A 17805-nucleotide genomic window follows, 5' to 3' on the forward strand; every position below is an offset into this window, starting at 1 on the left:
CAAAAGGTCATTCGGTCCGTTAACCGTCCAAAGGCCAATACAGCCATTTCATTTGTGATTAAAATATCTTAAAATGTAATAAATGTATATATTTTTTATTCTGGCATGATTTTATAACATCATATATTAACATAGTGCAAAATGGTATTAAAATTATGTGTAGAAGTCGTTGCTTTGTTATGAGAAAGAATGTCATTGATTGATGTCATTTGGAGTAACCGATATAAAAGGACAATTTTGGATCAAGTCATGCGGTCAGTATCATGTGACAGGATGTGACATCATTCAGACACCTGCAAAGGACCAACTAACTCTCTTTTGACTGAAAAATTCATGTTTTCGCTTGAATCCCGAAACATCAGGTCATTTGGTACAACCGATATAAAACATGGAAAATGTTGTAATATTTTAAAAACTTGTACTAAATATAAAATGTTTGATTGTCCTTTAGCTTGCTCGCTAGTAAGCTTACTTGCTAGCTAGCTAGATGTCAGCCTGTTAACATTGTTCGAATATCGTCATTCGGTATAACCAAAAGTGTCATTTGGTAAAACTGAAATTTTGGACTTTTTTGATGACAAATTTTGTCCATCTTGTAAAAAATGACAAAAGCAGTGTTAATTGATTATAAAAACCGCATAATCTCATTGTTAACACTTAATCAAACTTCAAAATTAATTATATCTCCATTATGTTTTTTTTTTACACTTTAAAAACCTTATTCTCTGATTTTGAGATCTGTTCTCTTCATACTGAGGACAACTGAGGGACTCAAACACAACTATTAAAAAAGGTTCAAACATTCACTGATGCTCCAGAAGGAAACACGATACATTGAGAGTCGGGGGGTGAAAACTTTTGAACAAGATGAAGATGTCCAAATTTTTCTTATTTTGTTTAAATATAATTTTTTTTCATTTAGTACTGCCCTTCGGAAGCAACAGAAGATACTTTCATGTTTCCTGGAAGACAAATTAAATACAATTTACCTTGATATTTGAATTCCAAATGTTTTCACCCCTCGTCTCTTAATGCATCGTGTTTCCTTCTGGAGCATCAGTGAATGTTTCAACCTTTCTTAATAGTTGTGTTTGAATCCCTCAATTATCCTCAGTGTGAAAAAACGGATCTCAAAATCATTCAGTCACTGCTGTAAAGGGTTCAAATATGCAAAAGATGGTGGAAAACTGAAGAATCTGCAGGACCTGGAGGATTTTTCTGAAGAACAGAGCTCAGTTTAACTGCTCAGAACAAACAAGAGACTCATGAACAACCATCACAAAACATAAAAACAGTCATAGATCATCCAGGTAACCACACACAGTATTAAGAATCAGTGGTTCACATACTTATGAATGGGGTTATTTTAATAAATTCAGCTATTTTTTTGTCTTGTGGATTATATGTAAACATCTTTTATGTAAAATATCTTATTCAGGAGAGTACTAAATAAAAATAACATGCATTTTGTATTATCTCCTTTATTTTGTTAAAGTTAATCACATTCTGCAAGTGGTTCACATACTTTTTCTTGCAACTGTATAATCTTTAGCAAATATCAAAATGAGTATCCATTTTCTACTCTGAACATTATAAGACCTCTTAAACAATGTCACATAGCATTGCATGTGAACCAGTCCTGACATAATTCAGCAAATGAATTTAAAATGTTCAGCATTATCTATATTTGACTGCCCTAATTCTGGATTTATTTGCCTCAAAAATAGTCAATATAATGCATTAAAGCATGGCATGTGGCATATACAGAGCATCCATTGTTGGATTGACCTCTTGTCTTACATTTTGAGACCGTGTCTTTGATTTGCCGAGCTGGTCAGGTGTTGCGTTTGTCCCATGGGCGACTCATTCAAGCAGCAGGATGGTTGGCATGTGTCAGCTATTTTGGAAATGAAAAACAAGATGGCCTGTAATGAATACTGGCCCTATTCACTGAGGGAAATAAAGTGTGTAAGGTTCACTGCTCTCTTTATGATGTTTTGGAGACCCTCCATTCACGCTTGCTCATTTCTGATGGGAACCATGGCGAGCTTTTTGCCTTTTGGATAATAATTTGGAAAGTGCTGTGCGAATGCACAGTTTCAAGTGTCATTTCTCTGAAAAGCTTTGGTTAGAAGGCACATCCGAAATTGACACAACCGCCCTCACATAGACCAGAATCAGCTTCCATTGGCTGATTAGCCAAACCTGTTATTTCGAATTGCAAACTAGAGTCTATGTTTATCACTCCACTAACTGCTTGGTCGCCCTGAAGTCTATGTGAACTCTCAGAGATTCTCAGAGTGGAGATTTGTTTATTACCAGCTCCTAAGGGACAGTAAACTGTTTCTATTCTCCCCAAGTGCAGGATGGGTAAATAATCAAAATTTCATTTATATAATTTCCCTCATATTTCAAATGCTTTGGGGTTGTTTATAGCTCACAGATGTTTTTTTCCCAAACATAAACACTTATTCAGTTGTCTTAACTTTTAAGAGAATCATATTAATCACAGCTCACATACTTTATGATATCTCAGTACTTCAGTGGTTTCTGTTTGAAAGTGCTAGTGTAACCTTGAGAGGACCAGCTTGGTGTATTTTTAACTGTTAAATCAATATTGACCCTCTCCTGGTCGGCCATTACCGCGGTCTCGGCTCATCATTTTGATGGGGTGGGAAACACAGTCCTCTCCTCTCCCATCCCCCCCACATACTCTGCATTCCTCCAGAACAAATGCTCACTTGTTGCTTTAGTGTCTTAGATCAACAGTTGCTGGATGTTGGACACTTTGGACAAAAAGAACCGGCATAAAACATTGACATTGCTGCTGTCCTGTCCTGGTACAGTGACTTTACAGTCCATTATGATGATTGGAAATGTTTGGAGTCAAAGGGAAAAAATAGTTTGTCTTCATAATCCTTAATCAAAATGTACTGCTGTTGACACTTAGGCCACACGGGCTACGGGATGACCAACAGCTAAATAACATTTAGGGAGTTATTTTAAATTTTAGAACGAGTTTCAAGAGTTCCTGTAGTTTTAGCAGTAGAGCATGGTGCTAACAACACTGACATCTATCTAGAATGCAGGCCTTGATAAAAGAAATGCAAGAATTGATAAAATATATACCTTAAAGGTGCCCTAGATTCAAAATTTGAATTTACCTTGGCATAGTTGAATAACAAGAGTTCAGTACATGGAAAAGACATACATTGAGTTTCAAACTCCATTGCTTTCTCTTTCTTATGTAAATCTCATTTGTTTAAAAGACTTCCGGAACAGTCGGGGTGTACGCCCCAATATTTGCATATGCCAGCCCATGTTCCCAACATTATGAAAGGCATTAGACAAGGGCAGCCAGTAACGTCTGGATCTGCACAGGTGAATCAACAGACTAGGTAAGCAAGAACAACAGCGAAAATGGCAGATGGAGCAATAATGACTGACATGATTCATGATATCATGATATTTTTAGTGATATTTGTAAATTGTCTTTCTAAATGTTTCGTTAGCATGTTGCTAATGTACTGTTAAATGAGGTTAAAGTTACCATCGTTTCTTACTGAATTCACGGAGACAAGAGCCGTCGCTATTTTCATTTTTAAACACTTGCAGTCTGTATAATTCATAAACACAACTTAATTCTTTATAAATCTCTCCAACAGTGTAGCATTAGCCGTTAGCCACGGAGCACTATCAAACTCATTCAGAATCAAATATAAACATCCAAATAAATACTTTACTCACATAATTCGAAGCATGCATGCAGCATGCATGACGAACATCTTGTAAAGATCCATTTGAGGGTTATATTAGCTGTGTGAACTTTGTAAATGTGCTGTAATATAATCGAGAGCTGGTGTGGCAGGGAGCACGTGAATTAAAGGGGCGGCGCGCTGAAAAAAATCAGTGCATAGTTAATGATGCCCCAAAATAGGCAGTTAAAAAATGTATTTAAAAAAATCTATGGGGTATTTTGAGCTGAAACTTCACAGACACATTCAGGAGACACCTTAGACTTATATTACATCTTGTGAAAAAGCATTCTTGGGCACCTTTAAATGCAATGTAAGTCACTTTGGATAACAGTGTCTGTCTAATGCATTAATATAAAAATAAATATATTTATGTATTGTAAATTGAATTTAATATTTTTGTATTTCTTAATATTTATGAAGGATTTATTAAGATTTTGAATTAGCATTTATTTTAATATTTTCCTTTTTGTTTTTTATTTTAGTTGATAGTAATTTTGTTATGTGCTTTTTTATTATTTATTATTATTTTTTAATTTATATTTTTTTTATTTTTAGTAATTTAGTACTATTTTATTTATTATTTCATTTTTTTTAGTGAACTGAAATTTTTTACATTTTAGTTGTTTTTCATTTTCATTTTATTAGTTTTATTTTTTAAAAGTTAATATAATTACTTTTTATTTATACCATAAATTAAAATTATATACTAAACAATTTTTTTTATATATATATATATATATATATATATATATATATATATATATATATATATATATATATATATATATATATATATATATATATTTATTTTTTTTTTTTTTTCTTACTTTAATTTTTTTGGTATATTATGGCCCTTATTATTATTATTATTATTATTATTTGAATGTATAAAAAGAAGCCACTTAATTTCCAGTACTGGGCAAATTTTCTGAGATGGCCTGGAAAGGTCTCAAATTGTGGCTGTGGAGTTTGTGGAGGGTCCAAACTGCCCTCGCAGTGGGGTGCAGTCCGAGTCGATGAGTGGGATTAGACCCCTCTTCATCCCCAGTGGCACCACATTGTGTTCCAGCCTGCCGTGCATGGGGGGCTTCCTCTGATCGGCTAAAAGTGATTTTCTGGCCCTCATTGTGAGGCGATTTGGGGGCTGGTGACCCTCACCACTTGCCCTGTGAACGACAACCTTCAAACACAGGCATGATGGCCCACATGAACCATACATATGGGCTGCTTTGATCCCAAACAGATTTCAGATGTGTTTGGAGTATTGCTACAATAGCATAGCTCCTCTGTTTCAGAGAATTTGTTTATTTGTGCAGAGTCAGTGCTGACTAGTTGTACCACAGCTGGTTTTATGTCTGAGTCATGAGTGCTTTACATTTAAAGTTAGTCACCTTTGGATTTTAGTGTTTGGATACAAAAATCTTTCAGTATTCTCAAGGAGTCATTGGTGTCAGATGACTTAATTGCTTGGCTGAACAGTAAAAGGTGATCAAAATGGTCATTTTCACAGTATTCCTGTGGTAATGTGTAACTTGTTAGGTGCTGAGAACTTCTCACCAGGTGTTTCACAACACCCTCATTTGTCAGACGTCACTGTGAGTAATTCCTGGTGTCGCGCCAGGAATGTTTTTAGGATTACGGTTTCTTTCCCATGTGATACTACAGACTGTCTCTCAACTGGTACACTTATGTTGTGTTGATTTCAGTCATGGTATATAGATAACAATGAGAAACACAACTTCTCTTTGTCCCACTGTAAGTTTTATGGGAAAATGCACTAGCCCCTCTGAGAAAACCAATATGCTGTTTTAGAGATTTGAAATCATCCATTGTGAAATTCCAGCCTAAATTTAGCTGTCCCGTGTCATTTCAGTGGCTTGTTCTGGAATTTTAATGCAGCTGTGATCCAGCTGTACTTCTGGTAGATGATAGATCTCCTCTGATATGAGATGCTTGGTTGCAACCACCAGTCAGTTCTCTAATAAAGAGTTCCTTTAATGGCCACTTTGAAGATATTCTTGTTCAAAGGCAAAGTAAATGAGCTCATAAATGAGTCCAGATCATCTTTGAAGATCACATTACACTTTCTTGTTTCATCAGAAGTAGAGTTAGAGCTAGCAATCTTACTTAGAACCGGTACCAAATACTGTAACCAAATCATTTTCATGATGTCCGTTTATGAAAAGTCCTTTAATCCTTAAATATTTATTTAGTTAGTATGTATGTGTATATGTACTCGACTCTTGCATTGTCAATACAAGATCTTGACCAAAAATTGATGCACCTCTTGATGGAAATAAATTTTTGATGTTATTTCCATCAAGAGGTGCATCAATTTTTGGTGAAGATCCTGTACTTACAATGCAAGAGTCAAGCGCTCTGTAAAGTCAGTTAGGGTTAAAAGAGCTGTTCCTAAACATATAACATGCTAGAAACATAATAATCACTGCAGCAATAATGATCCAGTCATAGACTCTTAAGTATTTGCCTATTTAAATCCAAACAGCGACTTTTTCCCTTTTTGGCAGTGTGTGTGTATATATACACACACACACACTGTACTTTAAAGATGACCTACAATGCCCTTTTACAAAGTCTTGATTTTGTTTTTGGAGTCTTCTAGAATAGATTTTCATGCTTGAATGTTCAAACACACATTCTTTTTTACATATTTTACATTGTTGCAGCACCTCTCTTCCCAGTCTGTCAGTAACACTCTGTTTAGTTCCTGTTCTCTGATTGGTCAGCTGGATCAGTGTGTTGTGATTGGTCAGTGGCATATCCCTTACCATAACTACGTTAGATCTGGGTGGATATGACGACAACATGCTATTAACACAACTCAATCAGATCTCGCACTCTTTATTTGCTTATGCATTGGGCGGGAATTAATTAAATGAGGAATATTGTGACATGTTCGTCTCTGGAAGAAAACTCAAGACTATAATCGAGGGATTTCAGGGAGTTCAGAAACTGATGTAGAGAATATCTCCCTTTGGAGTGGACTATGTGCTTTGTAACTTTGCAGACCAGTTTCATGCTCAAACAACAACATTACACTAAAAAAAGCATAATAGAACCTCTTTAAATCATTAGTTCAGCTGTTTTTCTCCTTTTTCTCCCAGATTTCATTGCTTATCTGTAGCAGAGCCCATTCAGGAGGTGGGCATGGAGCAGAGATTACAGCCTTTAGGGAGAGCCGAATGTAGGGCAAGGTGACATTCATTCCATCCCTGAGCAAAACACAGAGAATAATAGATAAGACACAACTGTTAGATTTCAGGGCTGGCTGTACCAGTGTACATGTGTGGGCTGCGGATAGCTGTTTACTGCCTGGTCTGTGCTGATTTGTGACATTTTAACAGTTAGCCACCCTGAAACAAGATTAGTAGGCTGAATTTTTTTTTTTTTTTTTTTCTCCATTCTGGTCCTGAATTGAATTTTGAGGCCACTTGTTTCGCTCTTGTTTTTCAAGTTGAAGATTTATGGTGACGTTTTATTCTCAGACTGGATTTGTTTTAGGACAGAGTTCCTAATGAAATTATTTTATTTTATTTTATTTTATTTTTTTATTTTATTTTATTTTATTTTATTTTATTTTAGAGACCGAACTTACAGCCTTTGCCTGCCTCTATTGTTGGATTTTCTTCAACTATCCATCTCAAAATGAATAATTACTTATTCAAAAACACAATTTAAGGAATACAAATGCTAAAGTCATCACTACATTGTAATGTACCATATGAAATCTTTTGAATATCAGCAATTCATGTTGTAAATGTCAAAATGAAGCATTTTTGTGGTTTATAAATTTGCAGAAAAATGAACACTTGCTGAACACTTGAGGCATTCAGATTAATACAAAGTCCTAACATAAGGAGCTCTGGAATGAAGAAAGATTACAGCAGGAAGTAAAGTTTGGAGAGAACTGTAACCTAGTCAAACATAGGACACAAAGGAATGTTAAACAGTTGTCGAGAAACTGAAATGATAATGTTGGTCAATGGTAACAAGATACCACACCTGAGGATCCCAGTAGCTTTGTCTTTTATCTCCAAACCAACCTAGCAAATATGGTCTACAGATTAACCTTAATACTAGACAACCCCCAATCAAGACCACCGCTCTGGATTAGCAACTTGAATCCAAGACGGCAAATTCATCCTGTAGATTAGATTAAAGTGGCCCTCCGATTGCTACTGGATTAAAATAGTCTGGAAAGCGGTGGATTTTATGTGTCCCTCCAGTCTCCTTACCCTCAGTAAAGTCAGGAATGGATTAATCTCCTCCACTCCCACAAAAAAACACAAGGGGCTCTATAGCGTAGCCCTGCAAGACCAAATAGGCCAGTCAACTTGATCTGACTCAAATCCTGTTTTCGAGCAGTGGGTTCCTGGTACAAGATGAGTGGTTGAAGATTAATTGGCCCCTGTTTTGCATCTGAGGCCTGAGCCCTGGAAAGCCCATCAAAGAGACACAGCTTCATGTTGAGAGGGGAAACCCTGTCCGTGGCTTATCCTTGGCCGAGCAACAGCTGTCTGGTTTTTCTCACGGATTTTATGGACAATTGCACAACTGGTGTTAAAACAGAATGAAATGTATATGTGTTCCACAGAAGAAAGGAATGCATACAAATTTGATTTATGGGTGAACTATCCCTTTAAATGCTCAATGCACTCAATGCGTTTATGTTTATGTGCACAAATATAACATGTAATGGGAAGGTTACTATGTTACAATGATATATATTATAAATCATATGCCATTTTTAGAGGATGAAGCGAGTTTAGGTCTTGTTTGAATAGGATTTTTTTTGTCGGATTTCTGTAGATTATGGTAATTATGTGAAGCTTTTTGTGTGTTTTACTCTGCTTGACTTTTGATAAACCTTCATTTTTTTTGGTTCTCTACCTTCTGGATGTCAGGTCCGAGATGAGCTAGTCACAGTAATCTGTGCGAAGAGACTCTCTGTGTTCTGGTCAGCATTGCTCTGTGGGAGATTTTCAGTCGTGTTGAATGCAGCATAGCTGGAATGCTGGGGCTCAATTCTCTTCATAATCTTGGGGAACTGGAGGGAGTGGTGGCTGTCTTTTTTCACGCTCTCTGAGTGATCGACAGCTGTGTGGTCAAATGAAAGAAACAAGCACATTCCTGTCTCCATGCAGTCGTCTGATTTATATGCAGCAATACTTGCAATACTTAATGGAAGTGAAGATATTATTGCCAAAATGGATGTATTTAGCAAATAACGTTCGGTTTTTACAATCAGCTGTCCTTCAATCTCTCGTTAAGTGGTTGAAGAACATCTCAAAGTGGACTGTTTAAGGCTATTCAACAATCAGGGCACTTTTCTACCATGATTACTAATGGCACTTGATGAATAATGTGACCTTACCATGTCATTCAAGACAATGTTCATTTTTACACAGCTTTTTGTTTTAGTTATAGTTTTTGTCTTTTGACAAAAATATCCGTAAAATTTAGTTTACGCCCAAATTTTACTCTGACTAAAATAGCATCTAATTTAATTTTTTAATTTAAAGGTGCCCTAGAATTAAAAATTTAATTTATCTTGGCATAGTCGAATAACAAGAGTTCAGTACATGGAAATGACATACAGTGAGTCTCAAATTCCATTGTTTCCTCCTTCTTATATAAATCTTATTTGTTTAAAAGACCTCTGAAGAACAGGCGAATCTCAACATAACACCGACTGTTACGTAACAGTCGGGATCATTAATATGTACGCCCCCAATATTTGCATATGCCAGCTCATGTTCAAGGCATTAGACAAGGGGAGGACGTCTGGATGTGCACAGCAGAATCATCAGACTAGGTAAGCAAGCAAGGACAACAGCGAAAAATGGCAGATGGAGCAATAATAACTGACATGATCCATGATTACATGATATTTTTAGTGATATTTGTAAATTGTCTTTGTAAATGTTTTGTTAGCATGTTGCTAATGTACTGTTAAATGTGGTTAAAGTTACCATCGTTTCTTACTGTATTCACGGAGACAAGAGAGCCGTCGTTATTTTCATTATTAAACACTTGCAGTTTGTATAATTCATAAACACAACTTCATTCTTTATAAATCTCTCCAACAGTGTAGCATTAGCCGTTAGCCACGGATCACAGCCTCAAATTCATTCAGAATCAAATGTAAATATCCAAATAAATACAATACTCACATAATCCGATGTATGCATGCAGCATGCATGACGAACACTTTGTAAAGATCCATTTTGAGGGTTATATTAGCTGTGTGAACTTTGTTTATGCAATGATAGAGTCGAGGGCTCGGGAGGGGGCGGAGAACGTGAGCAATTAAAGGGGCCGCAGCCTGAATCGGCGCATTTCTAATTATGCCCCAGAATAGGCTGTTAAAAAAATTAATTAAACAAAATCTATGGGGTATTTTGAGCTGAAACTTCAGACACATTCAAGGGACACCTTAGACTTATATTACATCTTGTAAAAAAACGTTCGCTGGCACCTTTAATTCTGACTAGCTTGTTCAAGTGCTACTGCATTCGCATAATTTTAGGCAAACTTAAGTTGTAATATTACGTTTATGTTTGAGTATAATCTCATTTAGGATGCATCTGGATAAATAAATTTACCAAGCAGTTCAGTTTACCAGTGTTCAGCTTCAGCTCGTGCAGCTGAAGCGGGTCAATCAACGACAATATTGATTATGATTTGATTGTTTGAAACAATCACATTATTTAAAAATTTTCTTCTTTATAAAACATGCAAGCCTATAAAGTATGCACCTTTGACCATGAGCGTGGAAAAAATCAAGTCACTCGTGTGTATGTTTTATTTAAAATCGTTGATATGATCATGATGCATTTTTCGCCTCATCTTCGTTATTTTAGAAATAAAAAAATGGTCAATAATTTCATTGATGAGATTAAGACTTGATCTATTTAACACTTGCAAAGTATTTAATTTATGTTAGCGAATGTTCTACCTGCAGAGTCCCGTTTGACCTCCGAGGCATGTCTATGCGGGTATGTGTGTGCATACAAGAGGCTCTTTTAAACGTTGGCCCTTTGTGTGCAGTCATGGGAAAGAGTGGATGAAAGGTGGATCAGCAGGGTGTTTTGGGGCAGGGGGAGATGCTAAATGCAAAAAGGCCCCTTTACCATGGAGCATGTAATATCCTGATCCCGGGAGCTTCCCTGTCACTGGGGAGGACCTGGCCCACCTACTTCAACAGATAGTGCCTCAGGGTGGGCCGTAAGCACTGAGGAACGCATTAGACTGTCCACCCTGGCAGATCTGATCAAAAGGTCATGTTAAAGGCTAAGTAGTCTGATTTTTACCAAGTCTTTTGACTTTAAGACATAAAGGAGGAACGTAACCAAAGATGTTGATCACCAAATGACTCAGAGTTGATTGTAATGCTGTTGATCCCTGATCAGATGATGCAGACAATTATCATAATGAGTCTTCTTGATGGTCTTTGTGTTGACTTTTTTAGCAGGTGGTTGTTGTGGGACTCCAATTAAAATGAATTTTCAATGGTATAATAGCATGTTTTTTTTAATCCTTTGTGGAGCGGGGTTCACATTAAATACTATAAGCTCTTTATAATTTGATTGGGTCTCAGCGGGCTTAATTGTGACATGTTTAGTGATTTCACACTGGCCGTAGACCAAGAGGCCCTGCCATCCATCTCTCATATTCTAAAGCTTTATTATTACATTGTTCTCATGATTAGCCATGCATGATTGAGCAAGCTTGGGGTCGCAGGAAGATGAATATTCCAAAGGTTTATATATAAATACTGATACTGTAATTATAATTAGATTTTTTTGATTTTAAAATGTAATTGTGCATGCTTATTTAGATTTTATATATATATATATATTTAATTTATCAGTTCATATTGGTTGATACTGTTTTTTTTATTTCAATTTCAAAATGTAATTGTTTAATTTAATCATTTTTAAAGGTGCCCTAGAACACTATTTCACAAGATGTAATATAAGTCTCTGGTGTCCCCAGAATGTGTCTGTTAAGTTTCAGCTCAAAATACCCCATAGATTTTTTATTATTCCATGTTTTATATGCCTATTTTGGGGTGGGATTAAAAATGCTCTGATTTGGTGTGTGTACACCTTTAAATGCTCGTGCTCCCCGCCCCCAAGCTTGCGACTGCATTAAACATTGCATAAACAATACTGAAGTTCACAATAACTCTCAAAATGTATCTTTACAAACTGTTTGTGACGCAACATATCAGATCACGTAAGTATGGCAGATTGTGAATGTTTACATTTGATTCTGAATGAGTTTGATAATGCTGCGTGGCTAAAGCTACACTGTTGGAGAGATTTATAAAGAATGCAGATGCGTTTATTAATTATACAGACTACAAGCGTTTTCGGGTTAAAGATGAAAATAACGACATGGCTCTGATCTCCGTGAATACAGTAAGAAACAATGGTAACTTCAACCATATTTGACAGTACATTAGCAACATGCTAATGAAACATTTAGAAAGACAATTTACAAATGTCACTAAATATATCATGATATCATGTATCATGAACAGTTATTATCGCTCCATCTGCCATTTTCGCTATTGTCACTGCTTGCATGCTTCACAATACCTGCATAACTTCTGATGATTCGGCTGTGCAACTCCAGACGTTAACCCTTAAATGCATACCTCGGGTCTTTAGTGACCCGGGACGTCATTCACTACTGTCCTCCTCGTTCATTTTTTTAAAGTTAGACATCAACCTTCTTGGTATTCCTCAATTAATTCATTATAAAGAATATAACAAGAAAAAAAAATCATAAAATTATAAAGAAAGCCTATTTTTGTATTCATTTTTTGTAAAAATTGTATAGGGTCGCAAACGACCCGAGGTGTGTATGAGTGTACGTAAATTTTTTCTGCACAACAATAATTGAATCTTAGATGACGGAATAAGTGCAATTCACCTTTATTCCACAAGGTGGCAATGTCTGATACACAATGCTGAAGTGACGACTCACTCAGACAGAAAACAAAATAATAAGAAAAACATGAAATGGCTCAGCGATTTACTGCAGAGCAAGTACTAAATGCAATCAAATATGACTGTAACTGTTACTGGATGAATCTGATGAAGCTGTTAGCGATCGAAATATTGATTTTGAAGATGCTGAAAATTATATAGTTTTGAGAATATGTTTGAGATCGCAAATGGGCTCATATTCGTGACCTCAAACATAAATCTAGCCCATTATTTGCTGAATTTACTGGGAAATGAGCGCTGACGAGGACAGTGAGGATGGCAAAAAACATTGCTCAAACTGAGCCCTTTCAAGCTCCAAAAGGTAACAAAATATGATTTATTTTATTCTTCTGTAATTGTTACTTTAATATCAGAGGAGTTTTATATTATCGCGACAGGTAGAGATCCTTCCGTGTTAGATATAGATCCGGGTCGATAAAGACCCGAATATGTAAGAATGATTGGAGAAACAGTCATGCATTTAAGGGTTTATACTGGCTTGCCTTGAACATGGGCTGGTATATGGAAAAGTTGGGGGCGTACATATTAATGATCCCGACTGTTGCGTCACAGTCGGTGTTATGTTGAGATTCGCCTGTTTTTCCGTGGTGTTTTTCACGCACGAGATTTACATATGAAGGAGGAAACAATGGTGTTTGTCTCACGGTATGTCATTTCCATGTACTGAACTCTTATTATTCAACTATGCCAAGGTAAGTTCAATTTTAAATTCTAGGGCACCTTTAATACACTTAATAGTTTAATCACACTGTTTGTTAATCACACATCGACTTTTCAACAGATATTGGCCATAATGTGAAAGTAATGATCAGTAATAACCAAAATGTTAATATTAGTGCACTCATTGTACTCATTGATTGTTTGTTTTTACATTATTTATCATAGTTTTATGCTTTGGTTTAGCAGATTTTGAGGAACACTTCCTTCCCAGAAAGGAGCCTTGGCTGTTGTACTTATTTGGAAGACGTTATGTTTGTTTACATGTGTGGCCCCTCTTTTCCCAATCCTACACTTGATGAGGCGTCTCCATACAGGAATGCTGGGTTTCCATGACGCTAACTGGGTAAAAATGTGGCAATGTCTCTGAGAGTCCAGAGCAGGCTTGCAGGGTGGTTTTATTCCTAGAAACATGCTTCCCCCAGGTCTTAACCCAGGTGCACATATCTGGACCCAGGAAAAAGTTCCCGACTTCACCCTTCCTTCACTCTTCTGTTCCCTGTTTAGTCTCACAGTCCCATCTCTCGTTTCTGAAAGCCTCCCAGATTTATTGTTTCTATAAATGCCTCATGCTCCAGGCCCCAAAGAAGACATCCCTACTGTTTGCAAATGGCCCCCGGAGACAAAAGAAAGGTTCCCCCGATCAGAAAGGCTTGTCTTGTACTGCTGAAAGCTCGCTCTTGGTTAAACAAGGTTTCCCGTCATCACCGGTGAGGGGTCTTTTCCCTGCTATATCAATCTGTTGGTGAGTGATCGTGTTTGGCCCCGGTGAGAACAAACTCTGTGCTATTGTAACCATCCCAAACAGGGAACCACAGGGTTAAAATCATCAACTTCCCATCCTTCCCGCTGTTCCAGGGCTCAGTTGTGCTAATTGGTTGTTTTTTAGTATCGGCCCAAACGAGCAGGGAGCCATTTAAAGTGTTTGATGGCCCTGGGTCTTGTGGCCTCTATTCTCTCTGTTCAGCCATAGCGAGAAGAACTGAACCCCCCCGTCCTTTCGGGATGCGTGACCGTGTGTGCATGTGAATGGGAACGCTGTGTGGGGATGGGGCCTTGCTTTGTGTTTGTGTTATTGTCATTCAAAATGTAATGTCTTTAAAAGAGGGATTTTAATTTGACCCCCACCAATTAAGAGATTTAGGCTCGGGTTGGTTGGCGGTCACCTTTGACCCACCTGCTTATTATACTCGGCGTCTTCACATCATGGTGCGAAATCCTCTTGCACTCCTTCTGTTTCTCCGTGTATCTCCCAGTCCGCTCTCATTCTCTATTTACGAGATTGTTTCTCTTGATAGTAACGTAGATCATTGTTGCCGATCTGATTGAGAATTTCTAATTGTTCTTGGTCTTATGTTTTCCAAGTGAAACGCAAACTTAATATAGCAGAACTTTAAGAATAGTATGGCAGTTGCAGCATTGTAGTGATTAAGATTAAAGGTGCCCTCGAATGAAAAATTGAATTTATCTTGGCATAGTCAAATAACAAGAGTTCAGTACATGGAAATGACATGCAGTGAGTCTCAAACTCCATTGTTTCCTCCTTATATAAATCTCATTTGTTTAAGAGACCTCCGAAGAACAGGCGAATCTCAACATAACACCGACTGTTACGTAACAGTCGGGGTGTACGCCCCAATATTTGCATATGCCAGCCCAGTTCCCAACATTATGAAAGGCATTAGACAAGGGCAGCCAGTAATGTCTGGATGTGCACAGCTGAATCATCAGACTAGGTAAGCAAGCAAGAACAATAGCGAAAAATGGCAGATGAAGCAATAATAACTGACATGATCCATGATATCATGATATTTTTAGTGATATTTGTAAATTGTCTTTCTAAATGTTTTGTTAGCATGTTGCTAATGTACTGTTAAATGTGGTTAAAGTTACCATCGTTTCTTACTGTATTCACGGAGACAAGAGTCGTCGCTATTTTAATTTTAAACACTTGCAGTCTGTATAATGCATAAACACAACTTCATTCTTTATAAATCTCTCCAACAGTGTAGCATTAGCCGTTAGCCACGGAGCACAGCCTCAAATTCATTCAGAATCAAATGTAAACAATATAACAGTATACAATACTCACATAATCCGACGCATACATGCCGCATGCATGACAAACACTTTGTAAAGATCCATTTGAGGGTTATATTAGCTGTGTAAACTTTTGTTTATGCACTGTTCAAGGCAAGCGCGAGCTCCGTGGGAGTGGAGCACGAGAATTAAAGGGCCAGTAGCCCTGAATCGGCTCATTTATAATGATGCCCCAAAATAGGCAGTTAAAAAAATGAATAAAAAAAAAAATCTATTGGGTATTTTGAGCTGAAACTTCATAGACACATTCAGGGGACACCTTAGACTTATATTACATCTTTTTAAAAAAAGTTCTAGGGCACCTTTAAAATTATACTTAGTCAGCTAGTTAGTCCCATTCTTACAGTTGCTTGAAAACGTATGGGAACCACTTGTAGAATCTGTGAAAATGTGAATAATTTGAACAAAATAAGAGAGATCATACAAAATTCATGTTGTTTTTTATTTAGTACTGTCCTGAGTAAGATATTTTACATAACAGATGTGTACATATAGTCCACAAGACAAAAAAAAATAGCTGAATTTATTGAAATAACCCCGTTCAAAAGTTTGTGAACCCTTCATTCTTAATACTGTGTGTGGTTACCTGGATGATCTACGATTGTTTGTTTTGTGATGGTTGTTCATGAGTCCCTTGTTTGTCCTGAACATTTAAACTGCCCAATGTTCTTCAGAAAAATCCTCCAGGTCCTGCAGATTCTTTGGTTTTCAAGGATTTTTTGCATATTTGAACCCTTTCCAGCAGTGACTGTATGATTTTGAGATCCATCTTTCCACACTGAGAACAATTAAGGGACTCAAACACAACTATTAAAAAAGGTTCAAACATTCACTGATGCTCCAGAAGGAAACACGGAAGACAAATTAAGTACAATTTACCTCAGTCTTCAAATTCAAAAAGTTTTCACCCCTTGTGTTTAAAATTCCTTGAATGTGTTAAATTGGTGTGTTAAATTTTTTGTTAAGGAAACATGATGCATTAAGAGCCGAGGGGTGAAAACTTTTTGAATTTGAAGATCAAGGTAAATTGTACTTAATTTTTCTTCTGGGAAACATGCAAGTATCTTCTGTTGCTTCCGATGGGCAGTACTAAATGAAAAAAAATTATATTTCAACAAAATAAGAAAAATGTGGACATCTTCATCCTGTTCAAAAGTTTTCACCCCCCAGATCTTATTGCATCGAGTTTCCTTCTGGAGCATCAGTGAATGTTTGAACCTTTTTTAATAGTTGTGTTTGAGTCCCTCAGTTGTCCTCAGCATGAAAATATGAATCTCAATCATACAGTCACTGCTGGAAAGGGTTCAAATATGCAGAAGATGCTGGAAAACCGAAGAATCTGCAGGACCTGGAGGATTTTTCTGAAGAACAGAGCTCAGTTTAACTGCTCAGGACAAACAAGAGATTCATGAACAACCATCACAAAACAAAAAAACAGTCGTGGATCATCAGGTAACCACACACAGTATCAAGAATCAAGGGTTCCCAAACTTTTGAATGGGTTTATTTTAATAAATTCAGCTATTTTTTTGTCTTGTGGACTATATGTAAACATCTTTTATGTAAAATATCTTACTCAGGAGAGTACTAAACAAAAAATAACATGCATTTTGTATGATCTCTCTTGTTTTGTTAAAAATTTTCACATTTTCACAGATTCTGAAAGGGGTTCCCAAACTTTCGATCCCCACTGTACCTGCTATAACTCCTCAGATACAAACGTAAAACAATCTTTATAGGAGCTGTTCCTCTTGAGTCATTCAAGGCCTCATTGACTCATTGAACTGTAGATGATTTAACTTGGAAAGCATGGTGACTTCACAATCACCTAGAGCAACCTCTCTCCCACAGCTAAGAGTAAGATATTCAGTTGTAGAGGCTTACAGGAACACATCCTGCACACTCCCACATGCAATAACCTCATCTGATGTGTAATAGCGCTCGTGGCGAGGGGTCTCTGGTTCAGAAGTGCAGGGTTGGCCTCTTTGGAACAGGAGGGGAGCTGGTGAAGATTGGCTGCAGAAGATTGAAACAAAAGCTTGGTTCAGTTCTCATAAGAGAGCACCGGGTTATCTCATCAGGAAGTGGTTTTACATGACACTTGATGAAGATAAATGAGTGCTAAAGCAACAGGACAGTGGCAGACCTGCTGTTCACGCTGGTAAGGGCAGCAGGGGTGAACATCAATG

The 17805-nt window shown here is 37.0% G+C and overlaps 1 protein-coding gene across 4 annotated transcripts in view; it reads left to right on the forward strand.

Moving 5' to 3' along the window:
• The window catches only part of arhgap29a (Rho GTPase activating protein 29a), a 56145-nt gene that overhangs the window by 11077 nt on the left and 27263 nt on the right, over positions 1–17805 (forward strand). The gene's annotated exons all lie outside the window — the stretch shown is intronic.

The sequence above is a fragment of the Megalobrama amblycephala genome, linkage group LG22, assembly GCF_018812025.1.
Source record: "Megalobrama amblycephala isolate DHTTF-2021 linkage group LG22, ASM1881202v1, whole genome shotgun sequence".
Classification (NCBI taxonomy): Eukaryota; Metazoa; Chordata; class Actinopteri; order Cypriniformes; family Xenocyprididae; genus Megalobrama; species Megalobrama amblycephala.